This window comes from Lissotriton helveticus, chromosome 11, assembly GCF_964261635.1.
Source record: "Lissotriton helveticus chromosome 11, aLisHel1.1, whole genome shotgun sequence".
In the NCBI taxonomy this organism is placed as follows: Eukaryota; Metazoa; Chordata; class Amphibia; order Caudata; family Salamandridae; genus Lissotriton; species Lissotriton helveticus.
The window spans coordinates 58731533-58747196 of NC_136072.1; positions in this window are offsets into that span (position 1 = coordinate 58731533).

Below are 15664 nucleotides of genomic sequence, written 5' to 3' on the forward strand. Positions count from 1 at the left end.
ACACAAGAGAATAGGTACCTATCCATTGGTGTTCAAATACATACATGGTACTTGGTTAGATGCTGGTAGATGTCCACAGCACCTGGTAGATGACTATCAGCCTGATTCATGAAAAACGGGATTTGCGAGTCTCAAATAGCGATAAAATGCGAACCGCTATTGAGAACTCGCAAATCTGAATTCATGAAGATTACCGGGAAAAAAAAGCGACTCGCACGCGGGCGCAAAATCCGTTAGCGACTAACGATAATCGCAGAATAATCGCTATTTCCGGCTACCTGCGTCGGGAATGCGAATCGCAATCACGTGCGTCGGGAATGCGAATCGCAATCACGTGCGTCGGGAATGCGAATCGCAATCACGCGCGATCGGGAAAACGGGAAGTCGCTTTTCGAGCACAGTGATGACATCACAACCAGGAAGCAGGCAGTTCCCACCCCCATTCACCACAGTGAGGCAGACCTCGAGGGAGCAAGTTGGAAAGCAGCAGCTATTCTTGTGATTGCGAATTTGCTACTACTCTGCTGCCATGTCTGAGGAACCTGTTCCTGGCCCCAGCAACAGCACAGGGCGCAAGAGGAAGCTAAAGTTTTCTGAGCAGGAGCTCGAAAATTTGATAGAAGGGGTGGTGGCCAACCACGACAGACTCTTTGGGATAAACTCCAGGAAGGTCCCGGAGCAAGACAAAAGGAGGATCTGGCTGGGAATAGCCTCCAGTGTGAACTCCGTGGGTGTGGCCGATAGGTCACTGGAGGAGCTCAAGAAACGTTGGTATGACCTCCGAGGTCGTGCCAAGGAGAGGGTGGCGGAGCGCCTTGGAGAGTCATCGGGCACTGGAGGTGGCGGACCTACAGTCCCTCCCAACACACCCTTGGAGGACCAGGTGGAGAACACCCTTGAGAGGGAGGCGTGCGTTGGCGTCACACTTCTGGACTCCTCCCGCCCCACCCAAGACACCCAAGGTAAGTGGCATGCGACTGCGACCCTGTCCCCTATGACCGTCCCTGACCAAATAGGCTCACATAATGTCCCTTAGTCATGCCTTTGTTGCGCATCAGGAAATGCCCTGAAGCATTGTGGGAGATGTAGTTTGTCCACAATGTAGTAGTACCACAATGCAGCCAGACAGGTTCCAAAGTACGCAAATCCACAGCCATCCAGGGAATGTCACCCAGCATGCATGTAACATCAGCACGTCTGACAGTCACATGCAACTAATGAGTATCCACTTACCCTCACAGGTGGCGCAGAAAGCAGCGACAGCGAAAGGCTGCAAATAGATGAGGAGGCCCAGGAGGAGGATTTCCAACCGCAAACCCAGGCACCAGCCCCTGCCGCTGCAACAACACCAGCAGCCAGGCCCCCCACCGTTGTGGCCCCTGCATCTGGCGGACCACCCACAGCCAAAGCCAGGACCCCCACCATTGTGGCCCCTGCATCTGGCGGACCACCCACAGCCAAAGCCAGGACCCCCACCGTTGTACCCCCTGCATCTGGCAGACCACCCACAGCCAAAGCCAGGACCCCCACCGTTGTACCCCCTGCATCTGGCGGACCACCCACAGCCAAAGCCAGGACCGCCACCGTTGTACCCCCTGCATCTGGCGGACCACCCACAGCCAAAGCCAGGCACGCCACTAATGTGCCTCCAGTCCCTGCCGCACCAGCAACGCCTGCTGTGACACCACCTGCAGCTGGTGCTACGACATCTGGGCCTGCGACAGCGCCAACACAGCGGCCAGCCACTGTGACAGGCCAGCAGAGCAGGCGTGGGAGGTCTCGCCATCACACCACTGCTGCAATCAGCAGGAGGGGCAATGGACAGAGACATGCCTGTTTGACGCATGTTGAGGATCCATCAGCGCCAGTCACAGCAGCAAGGTGCCATTCAGCTCCAGCTACACAAGATTGGGCGCAATGTGGCCGGAGTGGGAGACCGCATGGACCGCATGACGGCGGCCATGGGCCGCATGACTGCAGCCATGGAGGCCAACACTGCTGCGATGATCAAGCAGCGCAGTGCAGCAAGCCGGCGCCACCACCAGCTCATGAGCCGGCTGTCCTCCTACAGCAGGTCCAATTATGTGGCTGCAAATGCCACCTCACAGTTGTCGCGGCGGTCACTAACACAGCAGCACCAACTTGTACAGTGCTGTGAGGACATCACCAGGGTCCTGGAGCACCTCACCACGGCGGTTACGGCACTACACCCTCCTGCTCTACCTGCCACTGTAGGGGGTGACGATGGCAGTGAGGGGGCTTCCAGCGTCAGCAGCCAATCTGCCACACTAGTCCCGCCACTTAGGCGCAGCACCAGGGCAACGCCAGGTACAGGTGCCCCGGAAGAGGAAGAGCCTCAGAGGCGCTTGGGCATAACGCGCAGGAGGCGCAATTGACTATTTCAGACAATCACTGGCACAGGCTGACTATAAGCCTGCCCTGTCCTTTGACACTGCAGTATGAAGGAATACTGTTAGTAGTAAATAGTTGTACTGATTACCTTTTTTTTTGTGAATGAAACAAATATATTTATTTTGCAGCACACATTAGCGTTGTGTAATCATTACATTTTGCATGCAATTGTGATTTGTGGGGTGAGGGAAGAGGGTGGGCTAGAAATTGTTCTCTGTGATGTGGTTGCGACGTCTGTGGCCTTCAGCTGGGTTCTCCCCGCGTGCATGGTGCGCATGTGCTGGTGGCCGGTCGTCCCCTTCTGATTCACTGCCTGAGATGTCAACAGGTATCCGGCGCTTGGTTGCAATGTTATGAAGCATTGCACAGACAGCCACAATGCGGCAGCACACAGCAGGACTGTAATACATGGCCCCACCTGTCTTGTGCAGTATACGGAACCTGCTCTTGAGCAGGCCAAATGTCCTTTCTATACAGTTCCTTGTCCGGATGTGCGCAACATTGTAGCGCCGTTGCTGAGGTGTGGCAGGGTTGAGGTAAGGGGTCAGGAGGTATTCCCGTAGGGCGTAGCCACTGTCACCTGAATGAGAGGAGCAGATGTTGATTGCCTGTGCAGCGCAGTTACTTCATAGCAATGTGACATTGTCGACAAAGTGTACTTACCAAGTAGGTGTCCTTCCCCAAACTCTCCCCTGAGCAGTCGTGTGTGGAGTCCGCTGTGCCTGAAGATAAAGGAGTCATGGGTACTCCCTGGGTACTGGGCGACAATGTCAGTGATGATGGTCTTGGCATTGCAGACCATCTGTATGTTGAGGGAGTGGTAGGACTTTCTGTTGCGGAACATATACTCCGTGGCAGCTGGTGGGCAGATGGCGACGTGGGTACAGTCTATGCAGCCGAGGACATGGGGAAAATGGGCTACATTGTAAAATTGTAGTTTTGTCAAGTCCAATTCCTGTTGGCTCGTGGGAAATGTGATGTGACGGTGGAGCTGGGTGAGCATGGCGTCAACGAAAGTGTGGAGGCAGCGTGACATGGTGGGCTGGGATATCCCCCCAGCAGCCGCTACTATGCCCTGGAAACTCCCGGAGGCCAGGAGGTGCAGGCTACACAATACCTGCACATGTGTAGGCACCGAATTGTTTCGCCTTGTTGGGTGCTGCATGAGGGGGTCAAGTTCATGTATCAGCCAGATGATCATTTGCCCATTCAGCCTGTATTTAGCAAATATCTGTTCTCTGGTTTGGCCCAGCAAGGTGACCCGCTGCCGGCAAATCCTTTCCTGCCTCATGCGTCTCCTCCGTGCTGCTCGCTGTAGCCTTCGCCGCCTCACCACCATGTACATTCCTGGCATTGTGGAACGCCTAATGCTGCTGCTGAATGTCCTTATGTGTGATTGGTCAGGCCTGAACCTGTTGGTGATTGGCCAACGGTTTTTCAAATTTTACTTATTCATGGCTTTTATGGTTACCACCTGCTTTGAGTTGTCTTTAATTTGCGCCGCGCAAACTGCGATTTTGGGGTTTTTCGCAATTGTAGATTTTTCATGAATGTCGATTGAGAATATATTGCGTTTCGCTATTTCTTTCGCAGATTCCGTGGTTGGTCGCTATTTCCGTATCGCTAATGCTCGACTACCGGGAATCTGCGACTATTATAGCATAATCGCTATTATGTGTTAGCGTATTCGCTATTATGTGTTAGCGAATTCGCTATTTTGTTCTTGAATGCCAATTCCGTAAATTGCACCCGCAATTGCATTTTCGCTGCGATTGCGGGCGCTATTTAGCTTCATGAATCAGGCTGTATATCCCCTAAGAATCCGCAATTAGAAGTGCTTCTGGAGGACCCAACATGATCAGTAAGAAGTCTTTATAACAATATCAGGCGCATTCATGACCCTCTGAAGATTTATTTTTGGGAAGAGTATGGTAGAGAGACATGGGGTTAACACAGTGGCTCTCTCCTGCAGATTAAAGAAGGTATGAGAGATGGATTTGTGTTCAGAATGAGGACATTGAGGCATTGCCCACATCTAGGCCACTGCTTAGTAACATCTTGATTTATAAATTAGGGCTAGCAAAAGTCAGTGCTGTGTGTTTTCTTGTATATGCATGTAATTCTTCGTGTGAAATCATTAAATTGATTTGATGACCGGTGCTGTGTAACATCACTAAAATTGTGGCTAGAAACTATAGAAATGCAGGGCATTGTCTGCCGCGCAGTGAAATAGGCGCTCCTTGAGCGAGCTCCGCCGGCCAAGACAAAATTCGCAATTAATACATCCTTCTAGGATTGTCTTCCAGTAATTGCCAGGTCTATTGCCACTCGCCACCACCTCTAAGGACTTACCTCCCTGCCTCAAGGACATTGCTCAAATTACCGGAGCAGAGCGGCTCCCTTTGAATTACGCCGCAGCTGGGGCAGTTCTGCGTGGCCAGGGCACTCCATTTCCCGGCATCCCTGTGTGGCGCTCTGTCAATGCGTCACACCTGAGCGCCCGGAGACGCTTTGGCAGTTTCTCCCAAAGCTGAATATTCCGCAGACATTTTCAGCCAAGACAGGGACTGTAAGGGAGACAGTGTTGTCAGATGTTACGAGAACTCCCAAGCTCAGAGCTGGAACACGAGAAACAAATCTTCTCTAGAAATCATTAACAAACGTTTTAGGCAGAATTATAATGGGACAAAATGCCCACCAACCAGTTATGGATCCGAAGACAGTTTAAAGTCCACAGAGAAGGCGCTGAACAAACACCTCACTGAGAATTCCTTAGTGGTACGATAAGTTGCTTGCCTGAAGTAGTAGTGGTTTGGGACACGTCAGGCTTATGTTTAAAAAAATAGACTAATAATAAATTAATGATGTTGCCTAGTTTACTTCAGAGTAATGTTTTCTGACACACTTTGTGATGGTAGGGACATGTGGGTGCCCTGGACCAAAACTATTTTGGGGGCCCCTGTTCAGTACAGTTTTGAGTTTAAATGATTTATTTTCAGCTCTGCCATACCCTATTTAGCCAGGCTACTAACGGTGCACAGGCACTGTCGTCGAAATTCTAAAATCGTTTACTGTTAATATTCAGAAGTGTCTCGATCAAGGGCCGCCTGGAAGGCTGCATTGTAGTGCATTTAGATGTCTCCTTTTGTAAGGACGAAAACCTTAATGGGGCACAACATGCCCATACTTGTGTACAGGGGTGAGTGAGGCGACCATATGAAATTGGGGGCGCATGTTAGTGCAGAGTGGGACGAATGAATGTATAGTTAGTGGTGGGCTTATTGGAGTGAGATTGTAGATTGAACAGTGAGGGGGATAGGTGAGTGAAGTGTCACGAGTGCAGGTTGAGTAGTGTGCTCGTGTGACTGCAGGCTGGGTGAAAAGCGCAAGTGCATTGTGAGTGCAGAGTGATCACTGTGAGTGGAGGGTAAGTGGGTGAATGGTGTGAGAACATGGTGATCATTGTGAGTGCAGGGTGAGCGGGTGAATGGTGTGAGTGCATTCTGATCACTGTGAGTGGAGGGTAAGTGGGTGAATGGTGTGAGTGCATCGGGTCAGTGTGAGTGCTGGGTGAGATTGAAAGTGAAGGGCGAGAATGAGGAGTGAGTGGTCTGAATGCAGGGTGCATTCCCAGACACTTGAAGTAACTCAGCATATTATTGACGGCAGCATAGGGTTTCAAATGTGTTAAACTATTGATATTGTGGCAGTAACCAGGAATCAGGGTGGAGGAAATAAATAATGTGCTGATCCCTCAACAAACTTCCAGTCTTATGATTACGGTTGCCAGCTCAATATTTTGATGTCACAGATGGTATAAAAATAAGCAGTCACCTAAAGCTGTATTTTCAGCACTTGTCTGTGCATACTTTGAACAGCAAATATAAATAGAAAGAACTTTTAATTGTTTTCTAGAGCTGCATGAATGATCCATGATTGATAATAAAAGGGAACAAAGATAGAAAAGGCACATTACAAATGAATCAACAAAAAGAAGGGTGGACCGGGAGCTCGTTAACATTACAAATGAATACATAATTCTTATTTATAATCATATTTAGCAATTTGAAAGCTGTTTAAACAACACATGGCTGGCTGGCATTTTGCGCGCCTGCCTGTGTAATTTTAAAATAAACTTTCAGGGACGTTTTAAGGATTTTCAGGCCTGTGGGCCAAATGTATTTTTGGGGCCCCTGTTCGGACCAGCTTTGATTTTATGATCTAGTCTCTGCTCTTTCATGCCTTCTTTGGTCAAATACTAAATGTGTGTACATCGGATATTCAGGGATAGTGATGTGTGTTTTCAGTATGTAACACAACAGCAGTTCACTAATATTACTGTAAATAATCTGTCACCACCTTCTATTTCTCATATGTGAGGTCATGTATTGATCTAAAAGAAACTTTTTATATGGAAGTCGCATGACGCATAAACACATTTTGTCTGCAAAATGTATGTAATAGACTTTTACACATTAAAAATGAATGATTGAAAAACGATATTTACAACATTGTGTTTTAAAGTGATTCAAGGTCATGAGGCAAGACTGTAGAATAGAGCTGGCACTTTCAGTCCCCCCCACCCAACCCCTTTATTTATTTATGCGTTTTTATATATTGCAGACTTTACCCGAAGGGGTCAGACCGCTTCACAATAGGAACAGGACTGATACATGAGAGAACATTACAAGTGAACAAATTACAAAAGCAAACGCTAAATTACATGACGCAAAAGTGACAATCATGAGCAAACAAATACAAGAGAAAGTAAATTTATGTCCCTGGAAACTTTGTCTCCGTTCTGGGAAGAGCTAACTCTCCCAGGAGGGGGTTAATTCACAGAGCTGACATGCTTCAGGTGCAGTGGGAGGCGAGGGGTCTCCTCTGCTAAAAACCAAAAGTGTGTCCCACTGCAGCTGAAGCTGTCAGCTCTGTGATTAAACCCCTCCTGGGAGAGTTAACATAACAAAAGAACGAGCACCTCCTGCACTATCGATCTCCCCTCCCCTCCCCCTTCCACATACCGGAGTCCTTGAAGAAGACTTGCATGGACAGACAGACGACTGCAGGGCACAAAGGTCAAATTGAAGTGGAGAGCGCACCCCCCTGGGAAGGTGTCGCGCCCCCCCAGTGGGGCGCGCCCCACAGATTGAAGAACACTGGTCTACGAGATCCATGCCCGAATTAAAAGGTCTGAAACTTTATATTGTTTTCTGGAATATAGCAGGTCTACTCTCAAAAAGTACCAATGATATGTGGGTGGAATTAGTGGGGAAACTCAATATAGTCTGTCTTCAAGAGACTTGGCTTAGCTCCCCAATTCACTTAGAGGGATATAAGACCTACTTCTCTGAGGCTATACCATCTACCTCAGGAAGACGGAAGGGGGGCTTAACAACGTATGTATCAAATACTTTGGTTCTCAAGGAAATAGTCCCATTGAGGCTGGAGAAATTACCAGATTCTTATGTTAAACATAAATAAGACGTCTATTTACTTTTTAGTAAATTTTTAAAACTTGAACTCAACTGATTTAATTGATGTTTTAAACAAGGTTTCCTTTTTATTACAAGAATTGCGAACAATGGGCGAGATTCACAGAACTAACTTAAGACAAAATCCTAAACTTACTACTTTTGGTATTCACAGAAGTTAGGATTTTGTCTTAAGTTTGTCGTAAGACAAACTTAACACAGACTTAAGACAGACTTAAATTAGGATTTTGTCTTAAGTCTGTCTTAAGTCTGTCTTAAGACAAACTTAAGACAAACTTAAGACAAAATCCTAACTTCTGTGAATACCAAAAGTAGTAAGTTTAGGATTTTGTCTTAAATTAGTTCTGTGAATCGGCCCCAAAGTATATAAATAAATTGTTTGCATTGTTTTGGGGCTGTGATTTTAACTTGTTTTTGTGCAAAAAGAACTGTACTAATAACTGTGGTATCCAGGACGAGGGTGGGAACAATTTAACGCACTTTATTCACACGAACGCTGGTAACCGTATGAATGAGATTCTATTTGGTATGGAGCTAGGGTTTGCAAATGAATTGGTCACCCCCTCTGTAACTTTATCTCCTACATTTAATGGGAGGGGCCTAAAAAGCACAATTGATTTCATACTTGCTTCTTATAGCACGGCACCGATTATGCAAAAGTTTGACATAATTAATAACGCATAAGCGATCATTTCCTATTAGTTTAACACTATGTGTACCTGCCCTCATGGAGGAGCTTGATTATCTGAGTCTTCTGGCTCAGCAGACCTTGAAACTAGATACTCAATGGTTTCGCATTAAAATGGGGAAAAATAGATCAAGAACTGACAACGGCTAAAGAAGTCAAACGTCCCTTGCCTTACAAGGGGAATCTGTCTTGATCCTATCTCTACATCTGAACAAATATTGTCTAGTTACAATGTTATCACTAAAATTATAGAAGAAGAGTTATTCCGAAAACAATCGAAAAATAGAAATATCAAAAAGGGTTGGTTTAATCCAGAGTGCACAAAAGCCTATTCAACATTAAAAAATGCACTAAGTAAAAGCAATCGGGATAAGGAAGAGATTATCAGACTTAGAAAGGCATATGCTGTGGCTCTAAAAAAATGCAAAATAGAGATAAGAAACGGTTTATGGAATCAGCTACACAAGAGTTGCTCCATGAAGGATAGCTCTACTTTCTGGAGAGTAGTTAAATCTCCCTTCCTTCTTGAAAGAAAAGATACCCCAAAGATAGATGTTGCCATAGATGCTAAAACATGGGTTAATCATTTCTCAAAAATATTTAGTCAGGATCTAGACGCGAACATAGAGCACTTTATGGACGCTGGGAAGGAACTATTTCTTGGACAAATAGAATACCCAATACAGTTAAATTTTACTCACACGGAGGTAATAAACGCCTTAAAAGCATAGATATCAGGGAAAGTACCAGGGCCCGATGGGGTCCCCTTGAATCTCTTTAAATATAACTTAGATTTATGGTCCCCCATCCTCACTATAGTGCTTGAAGCTGCTAAAAATGTTGGATTAATTGAATCTTGGTCCACCTCAATTTTAGTGCCAATTTTTAAAAAGGGCGACCAACATAGTCCAACATGTTATCGACCCATTTCAGTTTTAGATTCTTTCGGAAAGGTCGTTGGTCGCATCCTTTTAGACAGACCCCAGGATTGGACCGCTCACCACTAAATAATTTCTGATCTGCAATATGGGTTTCGTGAGGGACTGGGTACAGTGGACCAGGCTTTGAATCCAACACTCCTTATAGGAAAGTATGTTCAAGCTAAAGGGAGGTACCTGCATATGGTATATGTTGACTTGCCTGCAGCTTTTGACTGCGTCAGTCATACAAAATTGTGATCAATTATTTTAGAAATGGGAGTGGATCCACCATTGGTGAATTTTTAACGCGAGATCTACTCGGGAGCAACAGCAAGAGTCAGACATGGTTTTAGGGGAGAACTTACTGAATCTTTTCGGATAGAGAGGGGGGTCAGACAAGGATGTGTTCTGGCCCCCTTCCTATTCACACTTTATACTAATGGGCTTGAAGTAGCGATGTTGGAAGGGAGCCAAGATCTGCCAACAATTAGTCGTCGGCCAATTCCAGCATTATTATATGCCGACGACGCGGTGATTCTCGCAAGAACCCCCCTCCAGCTTCAGCGGGTTCTAAAAAATTATTGTAGTTTTATTAATAGTCTGAATCTTAAAGTAAACATAAAGAAGACTTACGCTATACACGCAGGTCTTAGACCAAAGAAAATTAAAGACATATTTATCAATAACACTATATTAGAATGTACTACAACCTACCCTTATATAGGGATTCTAATAGACAATAAGTCTAAATGGACACAGGCCATTAATTCAAGGAAACTGTTATTCCTGAGGGCTACCACTGCCCTAGTGGCATTTGCCCAGAAATTAGGGAAGAGATCTCCGCCAGAAATGTTCAAGATCTATCAGGCCAAATATATTAGTGTTGCAACCTATGGCTCAGGGGTGTGGGGGTAACGTTAATGTTGATGAACTACAGAAGGTCGAGAATACCTTCTTGAGGTACCTACATGCAATTCCCAAGAGCACTTCGACATATGGGTGTCACCTAGAGCTAGGGTTGGACTATATATTGGATATTGTGAGAACTCAACCGATCATGTTATGGCATCGGATCTGGCCTATAGACCAGTGTGAGTTAACACAATGCCTTGTTCAGGACTGTCTGACACTAGACAACATGGATAAGATCAGATGTCCAGCCTACGTGAAAACATTTTTTGTCGATCTTGGCCTTGAGAGATATTTTACTGATCCTTTAACTATATCTGAGATGCCGAGAAAATAATTAAAAAAGGTTTGCTTAGTGCACTTAGGACAGTTGTGCCTTGCAAATGAGATAGGAAAAAGTTCAGAGCAGCATCTTTTGTCTATTCAGACTACCTCTAATGTACAACCGTATTTAACATACAATCTCAACCCGTATGAAAAATTCCTGCTGACTAGCTTTAGATTCAATATTTTTCACCATTTAATTTCTTTCACCCAACGGAATGATTGGTCTATGAATCTATCTGCTTGCCCGAGTGATACTATTTCTTTACAATCTTCAATCCATATACTGTTTTTTTGTAAATGTTATATTATACCACCCAGACAATGGATTGTTCCCTTATTGAGAGCTATGGGTCTACGAGGCTGCTGTCCAGCTTTTTTAGCGCTTCAGTTCCTGGAAAATGAACTATATGCTAAATCTATAGCCTGTTTTCTGAAATTTTGTCTTAATCACCGTCCTAATCTTGGTTAATCATCGGCACATAGGTATTTTAACTTGATTGCACATGTTTTTTATTTACCTAATGCCTAAATAATTGATGAATTCGCAAATGTATTGTAAATTTTGTACTGATTTTTTTTATTGTCAGATATTGTCTTTTTATATGTACTTTTATGGTTTTTCTCCAAATTATGGAAACCCAATAAAGATAATTTGACTTGACTTGACATCCTTCTAGCTGCACCTGAGTTGGCACTTTTGCTGATATTAGTCCACCTGTTGTGACGTGAAGCAGGTCTATACCGCTACTGGGGTGCTACAGGCTATGCCTGTCCCTGCGACTGCAGAAACAACAAGGTAAAGCCTACGGAACAATAATTCAACTATCTGTTTATAAGACTGGATACCATTAATTATCCAATCTTGGATTCATCCTTCTCCGCACAATTTAATTGAGATACTGATGGATATAGAGTATCTCCAGGTAGAAAGCCATAATAAATATCAAAAGTATGGTTCAACTTTTTCTTTTAATTAAACCACATTGGACCTTAAATATTGGTCTCTTACATTGAACAAAGCTGTACACCATTCATATATACAAACAAACACATATACATCAAATTTACATATATATACACTTTTTGTTAGAAAGAACCAAACTTACGGTTCTTGTTGCCCCACTTTTTTTTAACAAGGATGTCAAAACATAATTCTTTCACCTGACATTCCTTCACTTTAGATCACCAAAACAAAGCAACACAAACATCTAGAGAATAAACGAGGTTTTAGCCATTTTTGACCTCTCTTTAACTAACACTCTCTAATGTGACATTTCAACAACAATGTTACTCAAACAGATTTCTTGTTTTGGAGTCTTCAAAATCGTGTGTGTCGACGCGTTTCAGCCTCTGTCTGTTCCAGGCCTCATCAGGACTACAAGGGCAAATGTACTAGAACCCTAAAAAAAAAAAAAAAAATTATATTCATCATCAGTTGACTGGGATGTCACGTCACACTCCCATGCACCTATCCCCTGTGGCTCTATTTACAACATTAAAATTACACTTAATCTCCTAAAGTGTATGGCATCAGTTGGATTTAGTGAAAGCCTTATTCCGTGAGTTCAAATCATCCAGAATAAAAAAGGGAAAAAAGTGAAAAAAAGTAGACCCTTCACCAAACCAATGTGTTAAACGAGCAGTGCTCACCCCCCTTATCCTAATGCAACAAATGTTACAAATGTTATGGAACCAAGGTGCCCTTCCGTGGTTGTGAAAATTCAACAACATACCAGGTACGAATTAACTGTTGCCGAACCTTCTTTCAACGGGCACTTCCAATCAAAAACAGCTAAAAAACAAACCATGTATTACCATTCTAAATACCCAAATTCCAGTGAGCCAGACTCTATGTTCTCGCCAGCCACCAGGCTTACCTTCTAATTTGAAATCCTTCAAAATGGGCATACACCCCCACGAAGAGTCAAGCCTGCAATACAGATATCTCCGTGTAAAAACTCCACTCCGAGTAATACACTACAGTTAAACAGGACAGTTAAACAAGAATACAGGGGGTAGCAATGGGAACTTCATATCCATACCTTTTTAGTCTTCTTAAGGGTCCTTTAATTATCCACAACGGTTTTTAATCCCAATAACTATTCCCAAGGAGCACTGTCGCTTTGCTCAGGCTGCCGTTCGCGTTTCCTATATATCAACAGCGATGACGGACTACCCAGGCAAATCCCAACCTCGCGTCCCAATTACTGCAAGGCTCGCGTTGTTACGTGAAATTACGAGAGAATACACAGTCACGGACTCCCCAGTAGTTCAGAGTCACAATCTCACATTAGCTACACGGATAGAGCTAAACAAGAGAGGAGGACAATATTTCCGCATTCCTACGATATTCAAGCACTCAGTCAAGAATTATAACATGCCAGAAATAAATAAAATGTAAATTACAACCATGAAAATTAAATAAATAAAAAAATAAAAATTAACGATTAACACTATATAGAATACCTTATATCCCGTGTGATGCCATCGCCCTTCACAATCTAATTTGTACAAAACAACCATTATATACAATAATCTGTTTTCGTTCAGACATTATATGTATATCCCGATCTACAAATTATCCGCATTACAGCCAAGCCTATAGAAATCTTTAACCCCACTCCCCGTTATAGTAGTAATGACCAAACCTCATCTCTGTCATTTAGACCTATTCTTGCTGTCTGGTATTTTTCAATTAATCGAGCCTCTAGACGGTCCAATTTCTTTTCTGTCTCCCTTCTGTTCGTGCTAATTACCGTACATAATACTGACCATTCCATGTCAGTTTCAGAGTGGTTGTTTCTCTGATAGTGCAATACTAACGGAGCCCCGGCGGTATTGCATCTTACTCTTGATTTATGTTGTAGTATTCTGTTCTTCACTGCTTGTACTGTTTGCCCTATGTAAAGGCAAAAATATTCGGAACCAATTGGTGAAATCGGCCCCTCGTACCATAACACCTTTGAGAGACACCCGGAATCTGCTTAAGCTGCCACCCGTGGTGGGACATTACCGTTGTCACAATTGTTTAGCTTGCGATTCAACGAAGGATTCCAAGGTGATAGACATTAATGGGAAAATTCATCACCAAAGATCCTTCTCAAACTGTAATACTAAAGGTACAGTATATTGTATTAAGTGTCCCTGTGACAAATTTTACATAGGGCAAACAGTACAAGCAGTGAAGAACAGAATACTACAACATAAATCAAGAGTAAGATGCAATACCGCCGGGGCTCCGTTAGTATTGTACTATCAGAGAAACAACCACTCTGAAACTGACATGGAATGGTCAGTATTATGTACGGTAATTAGCACGAACAGAAGGGAGACGGAAAAGAAATTGGACCGTCTAGAGGCTCGATTAATTGAAAAATACCAGACAGCAAGAATAGGTCTAAATGACAGAGATGAGGTTTGGTCATTACTACTATAACGGGGAGTGGGGTTAAAGATTTCTACAGGCTTGGCTGTAATGCGGATAATTTGTACATCGGGATATACATATAATGTCTGAACGAAAACAGATTATTGTATATAATGGTTGTTTTGTACAAATTAGATTGTGAAGGGCGATGGCATCACACGGGATATAAGGTATTCTATATAGAGTTAATCGTTAATTTTTTTTTTTTTATTTTTTTATTTATTTAATTTTCATGGTTGTAATTTACATTTTATTTATTTCTGGCACGTTATAATTCTTGACTGAGTGCTTGAATATCGTAGGAATGCGGAAATATTGTCCTCCTCTCTTGTTTAGCTCTATCCGTGTAGCTAATGTGAGATTGCGACTCTGAACTACTGGGGAGTCCGTGACTGTGTATTCTCTCGTAATTTCACGTAACAACGCGAGCCTTGCAGTAATTGGGACGCGAGGTTGGGATTTGCCTGGGTAGTCCGTCATCGCTGTTGATATATAGGAAACGCGAACGGCAGCCTGAGCAAAGCGACAGTGCTCCTTGGGAATAGTTATTGGGATTAAAAACCGTCGTGGATAATTAAAGGACCCTTAAGAAGACTAAAAAGGTATGGATATGAAGTTCCCGTTGCTACCCCCTGTATTCTTGTTTAACTGTCCTGTTTAACTGTAGTGTATTACTCGGAGTGGAGTTTTTACGCGCAGATATCTGTATTGCAGGCTTGACTCTTCGTGGGGGTGTATGCCCATTTTGAAGGATTTCAAATTAGAAGGTAAGCCTGGTGGCTGGCGAGAACATAGAGTCTGGCTCACTGGAATTTGTGTATTTAGAATGGTAATACATGGTTTGTTTTTTAGCTGTTTTTGATTGGAAGTGCCCGTTGAAAGAAGGTTCGGCAACAGTTAATTCGTACCTGGTATGTTGTTGATTTTTCACAACCACGGAAGGGCACCTTGGTTCCATAACATTTGTAACATTTGTTGCATTAGGATAAGGGGGGTGAGCACTGCTCGTTTAACACATTGGTTTGGTGAAGGGTCTACTTTTTTTCACTTTTTTCCCTTTTTTATTCTGGATGATTTGAACTCACGGAATAAGGCTTTCACTAAATCCAACTGATGCCATACACCTTAGGAGATTAAGTGTAATTTTAATGTTGTAAATAGAGCCAGATTGTAAATAGAGCCACAGGGGATAGGTGCATGGGAGTGTGACGTGACATCCCAGTCAACTGATGATGAATATAAATTTAGTTTGTTTTTTTAGGGTTCTAGTACATTTGCCCTCGTAGTCCTGATGAGGCCTGGAACAGACAGAGGCTGAAACGCGTCGACACACACGATTTTGAAGACTCCAAAACAAGAAATCTGTTTGAGTAACATTGTTGTTGAAATGTCACATTAGAGAGTGTTAGTTAAAGAGAGGTCAAAAATGGCTAAAACCTCGTTTATTCTCTAGATGTTTGTGTTGCTTTGTTTTGGTGATCTAAAG